This window comes from Vombatus ursinus, unplaced genomic scaffold (genome assembly GCF_900497805.2).
Source record: "Vombatus ursinus unplaced genomic scaffold, bare-nosed wombat genome assembly UNPS02000582.1, whole genome shotgun sequence".
Classification (NCBI taxonomy): Eukaryota; Metazoa; Chordata; class Mammalia; order Diprotodontia; family Vombatidae; genus Vombatus; species Vombatus ursinus.
The window spans coordinates 10,068,247-10,082,997 of NW_020940360.1; the positions used below are offsets into that span (position 1 = coordinate 10,068,247).

Sequence of the window (14,751 nt, forward strand, 5' to 3'; positions counted from 1 at the left end):
CCCACCAACTGCTTTTCAGTTTATGAGGCAGTACTATTCAGTCATCCAACTAACCTTTTCAGTCTTATTTCCTATTGTTCCCCTTTCACACACTTTATATCCCAGTCAAATTTTACTACTGGATGTTCCCTTATCTTGATTTTCTACCACAGTTACTGATGTAGTGCTTAATAAGTCAATGCTTTTTTCATTCATTCTGTGCTTAGGCTGATTCTCAGAAGTCAATGTCTAGACAGTTTCTAATATTGTAGGACCTGCCACAAGACTTGCATTTTACTACCATAGCCTTCAAGAACCTGTTAAGATGGGGCATCAGTGACTTTTTGTGTTATATGACAGTCAAAAAAGCTAATACAACTTAAGGCTTCATTTTAAAAAATTATATTCAAAAGGAAAGAGGTTATCTGTACTTTTTCCCAGATTATACCACATTTGGAGTATCATGTGTAGTTCTGGGTGCCTCATACTAGGAAGGTCATTGACAAGCTAAAATATATTCTGAGAAGAATGACCAGGATGGTGGAGGGGTCTTGAAACTATCATATAAATAGGTTGAAGAAACTCAGATTTTTATATCTGGAGAAGAATTAGGAGTTCATGATAAGTCTCTTCAAGTATTTGGGGAATTTTCATTTGAAAGAAGGATTTTACTTAAGATCATCCATTTAAAACTGAAATAAACCCTAAAGATCACCTAGAGTAATTCCTTTTACAGATAAGGAAACTGAGGCCCAAAGAGATTAAGTGATATGTCTAGCATGTCACAGTTAAGTAAAAGAGCTGGTATTTGAACTCGTTTTTCTTAAAATTCAGTATTTCCGCAACGCCATTTTTTTTTTAACTCCAGATTTCAGTGTTAGCATTGGGTGGAAGGCAGAAGAATAGTATTTAACTAAGGTAATGATAATAAGAGCTGCCAAAAAAGATCTCCATCATTGGAGATCTTCAAGTGGAGGTTTGATGAATGCATATATCAGAATGTTGTACAAGGGATTCCACAGGTAGTTGTTCAACTAAATGATCTCTGAGGTGCCTTACAAATTTGATGTTCTCTATGTGTTCCATTCTCTTTTTCAGCAAAGAAGGTACATATTAAGATTATTTCATAAGGAAAATTATCCAGCCTTTTTTTTTGGTAGGGAAAGGGATCATAAGAAAGTATTTCAGAAGAAGGGGCCCAGGTTATGGAAAGATTTCTAAGCCAAGCAGAGGATTTTATATTTGATCTTAGAGGCAAATAGGGAGTCACTGGAGTTGATTGAATGGAGGGTATCATGTCAGACTTGCACTATAAGATCAGTTTGACTAGATGATATCTAACCAGGAGCTCGCTGTGCTCTAGGGCAAAAAGACATCCCAGCAGAGGGGGGCTGACTTGACGCACTGAAACTTGTAGGTCCTCTGACAACCATGAGTAGCACACACTCAACCAGGAGAAAGCAGCAAGATCCAAGAGAATTACCTAGAATGCCTAACAGGGCCCAGAATTTCCCTGAAAAAATGTTTATCAGAGTCTGGTTCTAATACAAAGCTGGAAGTTGGGAAGTAACACTGGAAGAATGAACAAACCAAAAAATTCCATCATGATTCTTATATTGTGAAAGTTGCACCCAAGACACAAACCTAGAAGATAATATCTCCAAAACATCCAACAACAAAGCCTCAAAGAAAAATTACAGTTTGGACACTAGAATTCCTGGAAGTAATGAAGCAAAGTTTTGTTGTTGTTGTTTCTTATTTTAAGTGTTAATGACTCCACGAAAAAGCAAAAAATATTAAAACAAAGCCAAAGATTGTGGGGAGGGGTGGAAGTAAGGTATCTCCAAAAAAAAACCTCATCTGGAAAAAAAAAATCAAGGAGAGATAATTTAAAAAAATCATTGGTCTGCCTGGTGCTGCAGTGAACAACGGACTGGGCTTGGAGTCATTAAGACCCAAGGTCAGATCCTACCTTAAACTCTAGCAGTGTGACCCTAAGCAAGTCACTTAACCTCTGGTTGTCTCAGTTTCCTTATCTGTAAAATGAGGATAATAGTAGCACCTACTTCCCAGGGTGTTTATGAGGATCAGAAGAGGTTATATTTGTGAAGCGCTCAGTACGGTGACTGGCACACGGTAAGCACTGTATAATATTCATTGTTATTGAGATTATTACAGTAAACTATGACCACCACCACTCCCCTAAAAAAATGAACTTTGACTTCATATTCACAGAAATCATAAAAATGTGCGTATCTCATAGCACCAAAGGGCAAAGTAGAAATAGAATCCACAAGTCATTTTCTGAAACCCTAAAATGAAAACTCCCAGGAATGATATAACCAAATTCAGAACTTTCAGATCAAAGAAAAAATATGCAAGCCAAAAAGAAGGAATTCAAGTACTGAGGATCACACAAGATTTAGGAATTTGTGGAATTTAGAATATATCCCCTAAATCAAAAGATACAGGTTTACATCGAAGAGTAACTTAGCTTGTAAAACCAAGTATGATCCTATGGGGACAAAATGTACCTTTAATGAAAAAAAGGACTTCCAAGGATTCCTTCTTTATGAAAAAACTTTAAACACTGGAATCAAGAGAAGCATAAAAAGGTAAGATTGAGAATGATGCACTTACATTCTAATGGGGGAAACATTTGTAAACTGATAGTGAAGTAAACAGTACTGGAAGAACAATTTATACTGTACAACATTGTAAAGACAAACAGCTTCAAGATACTTAAGAACTCTGATGAAAGTAATGATCAACTGTGATAGAGACTTAACGGACTCAGGGTACAAATCGAGACATTTTTTGGATGTGGTCAATGTGAGAGTTTGATTTTGCATATTTGTTACAAAGATTTTGCTTTTCTTTTTCAATGGGAGAGAGTGCATTTTATTAATTGGAAAAAAGTAAAGTTTTTAAAAAGACACTGCTGCCTGAGAAGTTTAAAAAGTACATTAGAAAGATGATCAGTCAGTAAGAGGCCACTTGAGATTGTCTCCGAAAGTGAAATAACATGTCGTGATTTTCCAGAGGAATCAGATAGGGTGGGAGTACCTAGCATTTAGGCAAGCCAGAAGCTGAAGAGGGCTGTAGGACGGGCATGTTCTTGGGTGCATTGTAGGTTGAATCTTAGTGAATTGCTGAAGTGGCAGACTGGGATAGAAGTTGGGATATGGATGTAGGTAGAATCAAAGTAAAGGTGATAAGGGATGACTACAGTGGACTTGGTGAGTAATAATAGCTTACGTTTATATAGCTCAACTTTGAACTCCCTGAAACCTTGCAACCTCATTTTAACTAGATCTATCCATTTTCTGCCTTGCTACTTTCTACCTTGCCCTCCAAACTGGAACTTCACAGACCATGCTTAGGAATTGCTAAGCCAGTAAGCTCTGAATTTTTTGTTAACTATGTATTTCCAGCTTTATCACAACTGTTTTCTACCCTGTCACCTTCTACTTACCTACTCCCCTCACCCTTTTATTTTCTCAGAGGACTGTAATCAAATCAGCACTAGTATTGCCTCTTGAAAGGGTGATATTAGTAGACTTCCCTTTTGTTCTGCTCACACTCCATTGATTTCCCAGCCTTTCCCTACTGCCAATCCTCTGTATGTGCTGTCTCCCCCATTAGAATGTAAGCTTCTTGGAGCAGGGACTCTCATATTTGTATCTCTAATACTTGACTCATAAAAATGGCTCAATTAATGTGACATATGTGTATATGTGTGTGTCTTTCCTCAAAATAGGCCTGTGAGGTAAGTTGTGCAAGTTATATTTCCATTTTACAGATAAGACAGCTGAATGCATTGCCCACCATTACACAGGTAGTAAATATTGGAAACAGAATTTGAACCTAAATCTTGCTTAACTCTTGAGTCCAGCACTCTTTCCACTATGCCATGCTGCCTTACAGGCTTAGACAGTACTGTAAGTGGACAAATAGGATGGTGTGCTTCAGAAGTGGAATTTCCAAGTTAAGAATTGTGAAGGTGGTTGGTGATATTCTGTGAGATAGTGCAAAGACAGAAGTCTCTGCTGCACTAGATTAAAATGTAATTGGGAAGTATGAGTTTGATACAGCTGGTCTAAGCTGTGACTTTACTATTGTGTAGCTGAAGTGGAATAAAAGATGGTTGCATTGAGGAAATTGAAATATATCTGTTTAGAATGTTGGAAGGTTCAAAAACATGAATATTCAAAGTCCCATGGATGATGTAGGACTTATGAAGAAAGCCTGAGACCCAGGAAAACATTGGAAGAGTGACCTTGGAGGTTGTCAGGTGATAACTAGAGTGGAGAAAATGTCATATGTACGTTAATATGACCTTTAAAGGAAAAGTGGTTATTTAGTTCCTTGAGATGGAGGATTGATCTGGAATTGGCAATGGTTAACCTCTACTTTTGGCTTTATATATTGAGGTTAGTGGGAGGAAAGGTCTCCTGTGGAGACATTTATAGGGAATATGGTGTCCTTAGGAGAAATACAGGAATGTTGGAACAAAAATTTCAACTGTATTTATGAAAAACCTGTTTAGAAGAATGAAGAGCATAGTAGAATGCTTCTAAAATGATAGGTAGTTATTTATGTAGTATGTTAAGGTTGGTGGAGTGTTTTGACCTGTTACCTCATTTGATCCTTAGTATAAGGATTTTTGGAAGCTGGTGCTATTACTATTCTCATTTTACAGTGAAAGATTGAGAGTTTAAGTAACTTACCCAGGGTCACACAGCTAGTAAAATGAATCTGGATTTTAACTCAAGTCTTTCTAATTTAGGGTCCTGTTCTCACTAGGTTACATCTAAGATAATGAGATAAGATGCCCTTAAGGAAACTAATACAGTAGAGGAAGGGGGGAGATGAGATCAATTGAATTGTAGGTAATAGGGAAGGGTGATGGCTCAGTAAGTAGAACTTAGATTGTAGAGAAACTGAAAAAATTAACTGAGTTTGAAATGGAATCTGGAATACTGTTTTGGAGTGTGTGCCCACAGAGAATTTCACCCTGAGAGATTCTTTTGATCCTAATGACTATGGTGGCAGCTTGGATTCTAACATAAGTGAGTAAGCTTAATGCAAGTACTTGTAAAATATTTCTGCAAATGTACTTAATACTAGTTTGGATTGGTTTTTCTACTATTTATGAAGTATCTCAGTGAACCTGTGATCTTAAATACAACAAGTACTCTCTCCAGATGATGGGTCCAGATTGTAACTCATCCATGCCTTCTCATCTTATGCAGCTCTTTTTCATATCCTGCCTGTAAATCTTCCAAAGGAGATCTAACCAAAATCCTAAGGAGCTTCCTCTAAGGCTCTTAATCATATTGAGGATATTAACATAATACAAAGGCTGTCCATCTACTATTCCTCATACATGTCCATGATTCACTACATTTTCTAGCCATACATCTCTTTGATGTCCTTTACTCAGCTTCTTGAAGTCTATTTTCTTTACTAATGTACTCACCCTACTTTTGTCCACTGGAGGGGGGGGGGGCGTCTCTACACTTTCATTTGCAGTAACCCACAATTTTGGTTTTTGTAAAGATTTCTTGGTTAATAGCATTACCAGAACAATGTTGGTGTTGAAAAGATCGGTTTATGGAACAACTGTTAAGACGTTGTCTCTGTTTTTCTTAAATTTGAAATATAAAGAGGGAAATACTTCAGTATTAATAGGATGAATTATACTTTTGCAGGATTATTACTCACTGAAATTTTCTTTACATTAATCTGTACAACTGGCTGAAATTCTTATCCTATCTCAATTCTAAAATGCAATATCTACATCCTGGTACTACTATTTAAGCAACTTTCTCTCAATTCTTTTAAAGTATAAATGAATCAGTAGCTGGTTATTAGCTGGAGTAGTTTTAAAATTGATTGGGAGGGGGAGAGAGTTAAAGTTTTATTTTGTCTTTTTAGGGTACAGTAGGAATTTCCAGTTTCAGAAGACTGGGAATTGCAACCTTGAACTTCTCTGTAAGAGAAAGAAAAGAATATAGGAACTTGGCTTTTGTGTTATTGAGTTTTAGCTTTAATGGTCAAAGGGCTGAGGGTTTATATTACACTCTGTTAAAAATGTTGTTTGGATAGATGCTAAAGGGAATTTTCTTAAGTTTCAAAAGGGACTGATAAATCTAGTCCATAAATGAATAATCTGCTCAAATTTTAAACTTAAACTTTAAACAGTCTGTCTATATTGAGACTTGCTCTGTAACAAGTCTTCACAGCATATCTATTTTCTGTTCCTGGAATAATAAACATCTATATAAGGGTGTTGGTAGCATATAAGCACCCATCCTAAATCCCAATCCACTGTTGCAAGGATTGTGGAACCATCATAGTGTTTTGAGAGTAGTGATTTTTAATTTGTTGAAATATTTTTACTAGGAAACCAAGCTAAAAAAATATTAAAGCTACCAGTATAAAATAAGTACACAGCAATAATCTACCACCTATAATGAGCTGAAGTATGTTGGACTTTGTGTGTTAATATTATGAAAGAGATACATTTTATACTTGTGAAATTGTTGCTGATTTTAAAACAAAATTTAGGGGACTATGGTAGAATAGAAAGCTTAATGCATTGGATGTGTCACTTCCCCTCTCTGGCGCCAGTTTCCTTATCTCTAAAATGAAAGAGTTAGGCAAGATGACCTTTAAGGTTTTGGTTTGTTTTTTTTTCTTCTGGTGCTCTATTTTCTAATCCATATTTTAAATCTTTGTATTTGGCTGTCAGACCAGCTACCTTGAAATGATTCACAGGTAACACTTAACAGATCATACACATGACTGGCTAAAGCCTGATATAGTATTGGTACCCTATAATATCAGAAATACTGATGACCCCTGACATATGATTCCACTATGTTTTATACTAAACTCAGGGTGCTAGGTGATCTTTATTAGACCCTGTAGTTGCTGTAATAACGCTGGTAGGCTCAGGAGTCAAGGACTCTCTTTAAAAAAAAAAAAAGTTAGTGAATGCATTTGCTCCAATGTTGATGTTGTATAGTCTGTAGCATTTTGAATTTGAATTTACTGTAGAGAGAATTGTAATAAGGAAGATCAGTAACAAGGTAGTTATGTGGAATATGACCAAATATGAATGTAGCTGATATATGATTTAAAAAAAAAAAGGAATATATTTTGTAAGAGTCTCAGCAAAAAAACCCAACAGGGTTTAATTATAAGAAGAAAGTAAAAACTTGAACCACCCTATGGATGCCAACTTTAAGGAAAACAAGACACGGTTCCCAGCAGTGGCAAATACTGGTGTAGTGTGAAGTAGAAGAGTTCAACAAAGATGAAATTTGTTTTCTTAAAATTATTTTTATGTGTTAGTGGTGTCAGCAGGCAATCATGTCACAAGACTTATGTGAAAACCAGGTTTATTTCAAGAGAAACGAGCATGCATGTGGAACCCAAAGGGTTCCCAGTCTTTACAGTTTACATTTTTATAATAAACAGCAGGACAAAGGGAGGAGGGGATACTAGGAAGGGGCATGACATGGGAGGGGGAACTGTACAGCAAAGGTGGGAAAAGAGACAAGACCACTTCCCATATGGAAGAGCAGGGTGATAGTAAAAGCCTCATTCTTTTCTCGTGGGAACGGCTAGACCAGGCCTGTACAATATGCCGTCTACTTGCAGCCCACAAAAAAAAAATGTAGAGGATGTAAAAGAAAGTAAAGATGTAACGAGTGCTTCGTCTGTGCTCTGCTTAAGCTGCCTTCCGCTGGTCACTATTGTGCTCATTGTGTAACTTGGCAGGTGGATTGCTGCTGCATGCTATCTCCTGTTTATGTGGCCTTTGGCAACCAACCATCGTGAGGCTGTCTTTAGTGACTAGACTATCTGTGGCCAAAGAAGTTTAGCCTATTTTAATTTTGGCCCCTACCTACTGCCAAATTGTGTAGGTCTGTGCTAGACTTTGAAGATAGGAAGGTCTGCTTATCTGCAAAGGACCCCAGCTGCACAGGAATTATCCCAGCCTGGCACTGACTAGCTGGTGCCTGTCTGGCTTCCCGGGGACACACAAGGAGTCCAGCTTGGGCTGCAACAACAAATTATGTTAGCTCAGGGGAAGCTTCATCCTTGACACATTCAGGGCCTCCTTCATGTTTTGGGTCCAGTGTTTCTAGAAAATATGGCAGCTCAAAAAGACAAGTTCAGGGGACCCCTAAACAGCCCTTAACAATAGGATAATCTGAAAAGAATTTTGCAGCACAGTAAAACTCAATAATCCCAAAGGTAAACCTTAAAAAAAATTGCTTTTTTAAGATGGGCTTAAAAAGCATTGGAAGTGAAGCATGTCATCCAAGAAAATAAAACATTCCAAATAAAATACTGAAGGAACATTTGAAAGTGATTTCAAGGACACTTTGTTCAAAGAATAATTTCCTATCTCAAAAGAAGTAGAGATAGCAAGACTTTTTCATTGGCAAAGATTTTTTTTCAAGGAATATATATTATCCACCATAGTCAGCCTCTCTATAGTGATTAATAAATGAAAGTTCAACAGTCATTTATTAATCATGTACTTTGTGCTAGGAGTTGAAAGTAAATCCCCTAAACTAATTTTTCTGAGAAAAAAAACGTGGTTAGAATATTTGCTTTGGTGAGTGAAACAGTGATTTGAACAAACAAAAAAACTCATGACAAATTTAATTGAGCTCTTTTTTTCTACTCACCTGTCTCAAGTTCTTCATTGTGTGATAATGCTAGTAATGCACAAGTATATTTTTGAATCTTTGAAGAAAGTGTGCTACAGCATTTTCTTTTGTAAATTTGTTGTAACTTGATCAACAAAGTACTACTATTATTTTAGCATAGTTGATTAGTACAAAGTACAGATGAGGTCAGGATAGTGGTTTGTTTCCTACATGGACCAGCCATGTTATCTCTCTCTACATTGGCACAGCTTTGATTTCTAATGTGGCAATCAGCCTTCCAAATGTGTGCTGTTGGTCCCAAAAGACCCTGGATAAGAGCACAGCTAGGTCACTAGAGGAATTTTCATATGTGAAGGATAGAATGTTCCTGTATTAGCTTGAAAATCTAACCTAAAATCTGGCATGAAATGCATCAAGGTATATAAAGATAAAAAGATAACCTTTAAGGAGGAATGTCTAAATAAAGTGAAAGCTCAGGTAGTGATATAAGGTGAATGTCTACAAAAAGTCCAAATTGCTTCTTTGAGGCTCTCCATGAAATAACATTTCTTAGTTTAATCTCTCAGTCTTAGAGTGCACAGGAGAATGACAACAATCTGGTCTTCCTAGACATAACTGCTTTTTTGGCTTTCTTTTATTGTTTTCATATCTGTCGGTCATTCTTAATTAAATTCACATTTCCCATAGGAAAAGCATTGGTTTGATTTGGTCCTACTCTACTATTTTTAAGGTCCCTGAATATTATATTAAAATAACTTAAAATATGTCCTGGATTCCATTTTATATGCAAGAAATAGTGTCGTTTTAACAGAGAAGCCATTATTAGTATGGCTAATCTACTGGCTGCACATGAACATAGTTTTAATGTAAAAAAACAACACTTTATTTTAATGGAATTTTATCTGTAGAGCTAGTGATTTTTAGAAATGCTAATAAGATTCTGAATACATGTATTTGGCTTGAGAAATATATAACACATAGTGTCTGACATTTTGAATAATTATCCGTTGTATTTTAATTTTAGTAGTCAGGAAATACAGAACTAAAAATTCTCAGAAACAGTATTATTTGTTTTGTCTACTTATTACTAAGACTATTGCTTTGAAAAGTTTCATTTTAGCTTGAGTAAATTTGCACATGACACAACAAAGTACTACTATTATTTTAGCTTAAGACATTTTTGGAGAAGACTGAAAAAGACAGAAAAAAATGTTGCAAATTGATATTACATTCCATGATTAATTTAATCAACAATGCTAACTTACCCAACTGTCTACTTACCATCTTGATTTACTTGTGTTTTTTGTCATTTTGATATTTTGTTTTCCTATTTTTCCTGTTATGAAATTAATATCCTTAATAACCAGTTGAAAATATTGTAGGATTCTTTTAACAAACCTGAATATATTCTCCAAATAAGTTATTTCTATACAGGAAACATTACAATGTTCTGTTAATACCCGGGTAATCCCTGGTAAGATTTTCAGATTCAGCAATTACTGGATTTACTTCTTCCACTTATTTTAGTGTTCCCTACTTTAAACTTTTTCTACAAAGATAAATGTCATAAAAAAAAACTAGCTTTGTCATCTTAATATGAAGAATTAGAATTCAAGAGAATCATTTCACCACCAGAAATGTATTGAGATTTTAGGTCTTGATGGATTGATGAGAACAGATTTCCTTCAAAACAGTAGTAGATAAATATCAGTTAACTTTGTTCCCACTTTATCCTCAAACCTCATGATACAGTAGAAGTATATGGAGGAGTAAAGCGAATCTGCCTACTTAATTTTTAAAACAGTTTTATATAATATTTGGGGGGACAAAAATAGCCTAAACTATATTGCTTTACATTGTTAGATGCTCAGATATAACATTGCTAAGTTTTGCTTTAGTCGAAGAGGAGAGGAACCTGGAGCCAGAGGCTAGTGAAGAGAGTCATCTGAAAACTCATTCATTATCTGAAGGTATTGTACTTAATACAGATCCTATATTTACTTTAACATTTTGGGGGGTAAAGATCTCTGATATTGATTTTCTTTTAATGGAATAGCATTTGGTATTACTATGTTTTATATTAACAGTTGCTTTATCAGGATTATAGAAATGATAGAGACATTTTGAACTAATGGCTAATGTTATTGAACTGGCTGATGTCCCTAAAATTAGTGAATGGGTAGAATATGTCTGTATTGATATTTAGCAGAGTAGTTTTTAGCCTATCAAAATGATATTAAATTTTGGTGATAAATTTTGCTTATTTATTTACCTTTTCCCAAAGTAAATCTTACACATTTTAGTTATACTTAATCCTTGCTTGGTTAGGAGGCTTGTAGATTCCTAACAGAGATGTATCCGAACAGCAAAATATATTTTATTTGTTAATCATTAATGAAGATTAGCAGGAATGCACTTCATGATATTTCTGAACTTGAATCAAGTTCCAAAAAACAACCATTAGTAAATTCATTAGGGTTTGTTGTGGAAAATAATGATTTGTTAGCTCTCAGACTTGTACCTTACAGAGAACTGTCATTTTTTGGGGGTGGGGGGGAATTGCTCCTGTTAGAAATTTGAGCATAAAGTCTCTTACTGAGAGGCTGTGATGTCTAATAAACTAAAGACATTTCCATTAGAGACAGCTGATACTGAAAAGAACTCTGAGCTGGGACTCCTGAGACCTGGGTTTGAATTCTGGTTGTCTGTTTACTAGTCTTGTGATCTTGGGCAGTTCATTTAACCTGTGTAGCCTCAGTTATAAGGTGAAGAGATTGGACTAGGTAATAAGTCTCTTCCAATTTTTGTTGTTGTTCAGTCATTTCAGCTGTGTCTGACTCTTTATGTCCCTGTTTGGGGTTTTCTTGCAAAGATACTGGAGTGGTTTTCCATTTCCTTCTCAAGCTCATTTTACAGATGAGGAAACTGAGGCAAGCAGGATTAAGTGATTTGCCCAGGATCCACATAGCTAATAATGTCTGAGACCAAATTTGAACTGAGGAAGAGGAGTCTTCCTGACTCCGGGTCCGGCACTCTATACTCTGCGCCACCTAGCTGCCTTCTTCTAGTTCTACAATAATGTAAATATCTATGAAATAGGATTAGTTGACAAAATGACTAGGGCCCGAAATGAATTTGCTAAGAGACATATCCCTCAGCTTGCAGTTTGTAATCCAAAAGTTTGTATTATAAGTTGACTTTTGTAGCCTAGAACACATTTTCTCTGTAGAAGTGATACTTGAAATCATTAGGAAACCTGGCCAAATCTCAAAAATCTGTCCAATCTATGATATGCCAGAACTAACTCAAATTCTGGATCCCTTGAAACAGTCATGGAGTATAAGAATAGAAAAGTTTTTTTTTCCACCCCATTCCTGGTTGAAGGGACAAAATTACAAGTAGGTGAAATTTCTTTTTAGTGTCTTTTCGCTTCCCTTTCTAGACCACTGTTGCCACTCTTAAGTCCAGTAGGACTACTAGTTGCTTCATACCTCCTCCTCTCCCACTGCAACATTACACTTAGGCATGCCCCTACTCTATATAAAGTAGCGATCTTAATCCAATTGTCATATTTGTTTTAAGTTTATAGAACTTGTGATACAAAGTTAAAGGTTCCCCAAGCTGTCCCTGTGGCCCAATTTGAGATTTTATTTCCATAGACTTCTAAAGGACTTAGTTAAAGTTTCTTTTTTTCTTTCTTTCTTTCTTTCTTTCCTTTTTTTTTTCCAGTTCTGATGAGGCTTTCTCGTTTTCAGGAGGGAAATCGCCTGAACCGTTTTAAATTAATGTATGAGTGACTGGCCCTTAGCTAGAGGGTTATTATATTTTACTTTGTTTTTAAGATACTTGTCAATTTAAATGAATTATAACTGGTAGAATTTCAAATACTATAACAAAGTTCCTTATTTTTGCATTTCATTTTAGGGGAAACTATATTTGAGTATGATGCCAGTAGGCCAGCCCTCTGCAATCTGAGCTATATGTACCTTTCACATCTTTCTTCCATTTCCAAACTCAGAGATTCTCCAGGTTTTTTCACCATAACTCCCACAGCAAAAACTCTGACAGTGAAGGGGGTGGAGCAAAGAAAAAAATGAGGCATTTATAATGAATGGGTTGAGTGAGTGAGTGGGCTGCTTCTTTTTCCAATTTATAGAAATATTAACCTATTAGTAGTATAACCCAAGCTTCTATTGCAATAGCAATAGCTCTCACAGTGAATGCCTTTAATCCACTCAGTAAAAAGTGTACTTGACCAAATTATTAAAACAAATAAACCCATGCTTCATTAAACATCAGTTAAGTTCCATCTGATTTCTTAACTTTAACCTTAGAAATTCTGTTAATTGTGGCCCCTGATCAAGCAAGGGTTTTTGTTGTTGTTGTTGTTGTTTGCCAATACTTTACCAGTGTCTCAGTCTACTAAATTATGGCAGTTGTGCTGTCTGTTAACCCAAGAACTCACCTGGCCACATGTAGCTCCAGATTTAGTAACCTGGCTACTCAGTCCCTTGAAATATTATATAATATTGTGTTTATGTTGTAGCAGGTCATCTGGGAGTATTTGCTTAAAGAATAAATTTCATGTTGAGTGTGTTGGGATTTTTTGGGGTGAGGTCTTCTTGAGTTTATCTCAGAATACATATTATTAAATCTTCCCTTGATTTTCTCTTCTTTCCCCAAATTCTTAATATTGAAATAAATTGCCTACTGTTTTTCATTGATGACTTCATTTTCTATTGTTTGTGGAATGCCTCACAACTATTTCTTAGGGATCAAGAATCTTTAAATAGAGTGAACCCCTAAAGGATAGTTTTTTAATACTCCATCATCTAATATCTATAATGCTTATCTTAAGTTTTTGTACCTTAAGTACACATAATTGGTATCCTAGTAATTTGGTTTTCTTTTTCTGTCTTTGCAGGATTCATTGTGATCCACAACCCAAAGGAGAGGCTTCATCCATTAAGTTGCTAGTCATAGCATTAATAAGATCATAGTGTACACTCCAGAATCAACTTTCTGCAGCACGAACAGAAAAGACTATTCCCACCTTTAGGGTTATCTGGAAAAAGTTAAGGAGGAATAACTTTTAGGGGGCAATGTAGTGTTGACAGTAGAATGATAATGACTAGAAAAGGGCAATAGCTTTTTTGCAGTATTACGAAAAGAAAAAGGAGGTTAATTAGGATTGTAAGAATTCAGTTTAAAATAATTTTTCCTATTTGTTTGCTCTAAAACTTGGTAGAATCATAATGGCCAGAATACTTTGAAGTTCTAAGTCCTTTCCAGGATAATAGCACTTAAGATAAAACTTGTGCAGCATACTAATTGAGTTACCTTCAGTGAGAAAGGATATATTATTTGTTAAACTCTGCTTCTTAGTTGAGAAACAACTGCTTTTGTAATGTTGGGGAAATGGCATCTATTTCATAAAAAAAAAAATTTTTTTTACACATGCCTCATTTATTTTGTCTTTCAATAAAGCATTAATTTACAAATAACTAAATTTTGTGTTCAAGTTTATCTTTAAATGTTTCTTGTAACATGTATGTATTGGCACGTTTGGGAAGCTCTTAGACTTAGTGTTAGAGGTGGTAGAAATCTTGGAAATCATGTAGCTTAATCCTTCATTTTGCAGACAGAATGGGGTCCAAGGGTAAAGAGACTTACCCAGAGTTATAAAGCAAGACAGTACTAGCCAAGACTTGTGGCCACCAACCCAGTGCATTCTGCTGTTAGGGCTGTGTGAGGTAGTAGAGGGAGACATGAATGGTGAATATCTTTAATGCATGTAAATATATGGCTGCCCAAATGATGAAAAGTCACTATTCTTTTTGCTCAGGTTTGTGGAGTATAAACATAATGTCTTTCCCTTCCTTTGCCTCAAGAGATGTCTTGAGTTCTGTCACTGCAAGTGTTCATTTACAGTTTCTGCAAGTACTTATCTTATGTCATTTCAGTGATTCACGTATTAAATAGAAGTTGGACTTGACCTCAGGGATGCATTCTGACTGAGGTTATAGTGCTTTGAATACCTCACAGTACTCCCATGTTGCTTGACTACCATTCCCATCCT

At 35.7% G+C, this 14,751-nt stretch overlaps 1 protein-coding gene across 2 annotated transcripts in view; it reads left to right on the plus strand.

Annotated features, from left to right (window-relative positions):
- ZNF292 (zinc finger protein 292) overlaps window positions 1-14,751 on the plus strand; it is a 107,736-nt gene that overhangs the window by 32,773 nt on the left and 60,212 nt on the right. Inside the window, exons 2-3 of one of the 2 annotated variants that reach the window (XR_003568525.1) lie at window positions 10,571-10,642; window positions 13,597-14,154. The exons of the other annotated variant lie outside the window; for it this stretch is intronic. The gene's annotated coding sequence lies outside the window, so the exon portion shown is untranslated. Of the gene's footprint in view, window positions 1-10,570; window positions 10,643-13,596; window positions 14,155-14,751 lie in introns of those variants that run through there. 2 annotated transcript variants of the gene reach the window in all.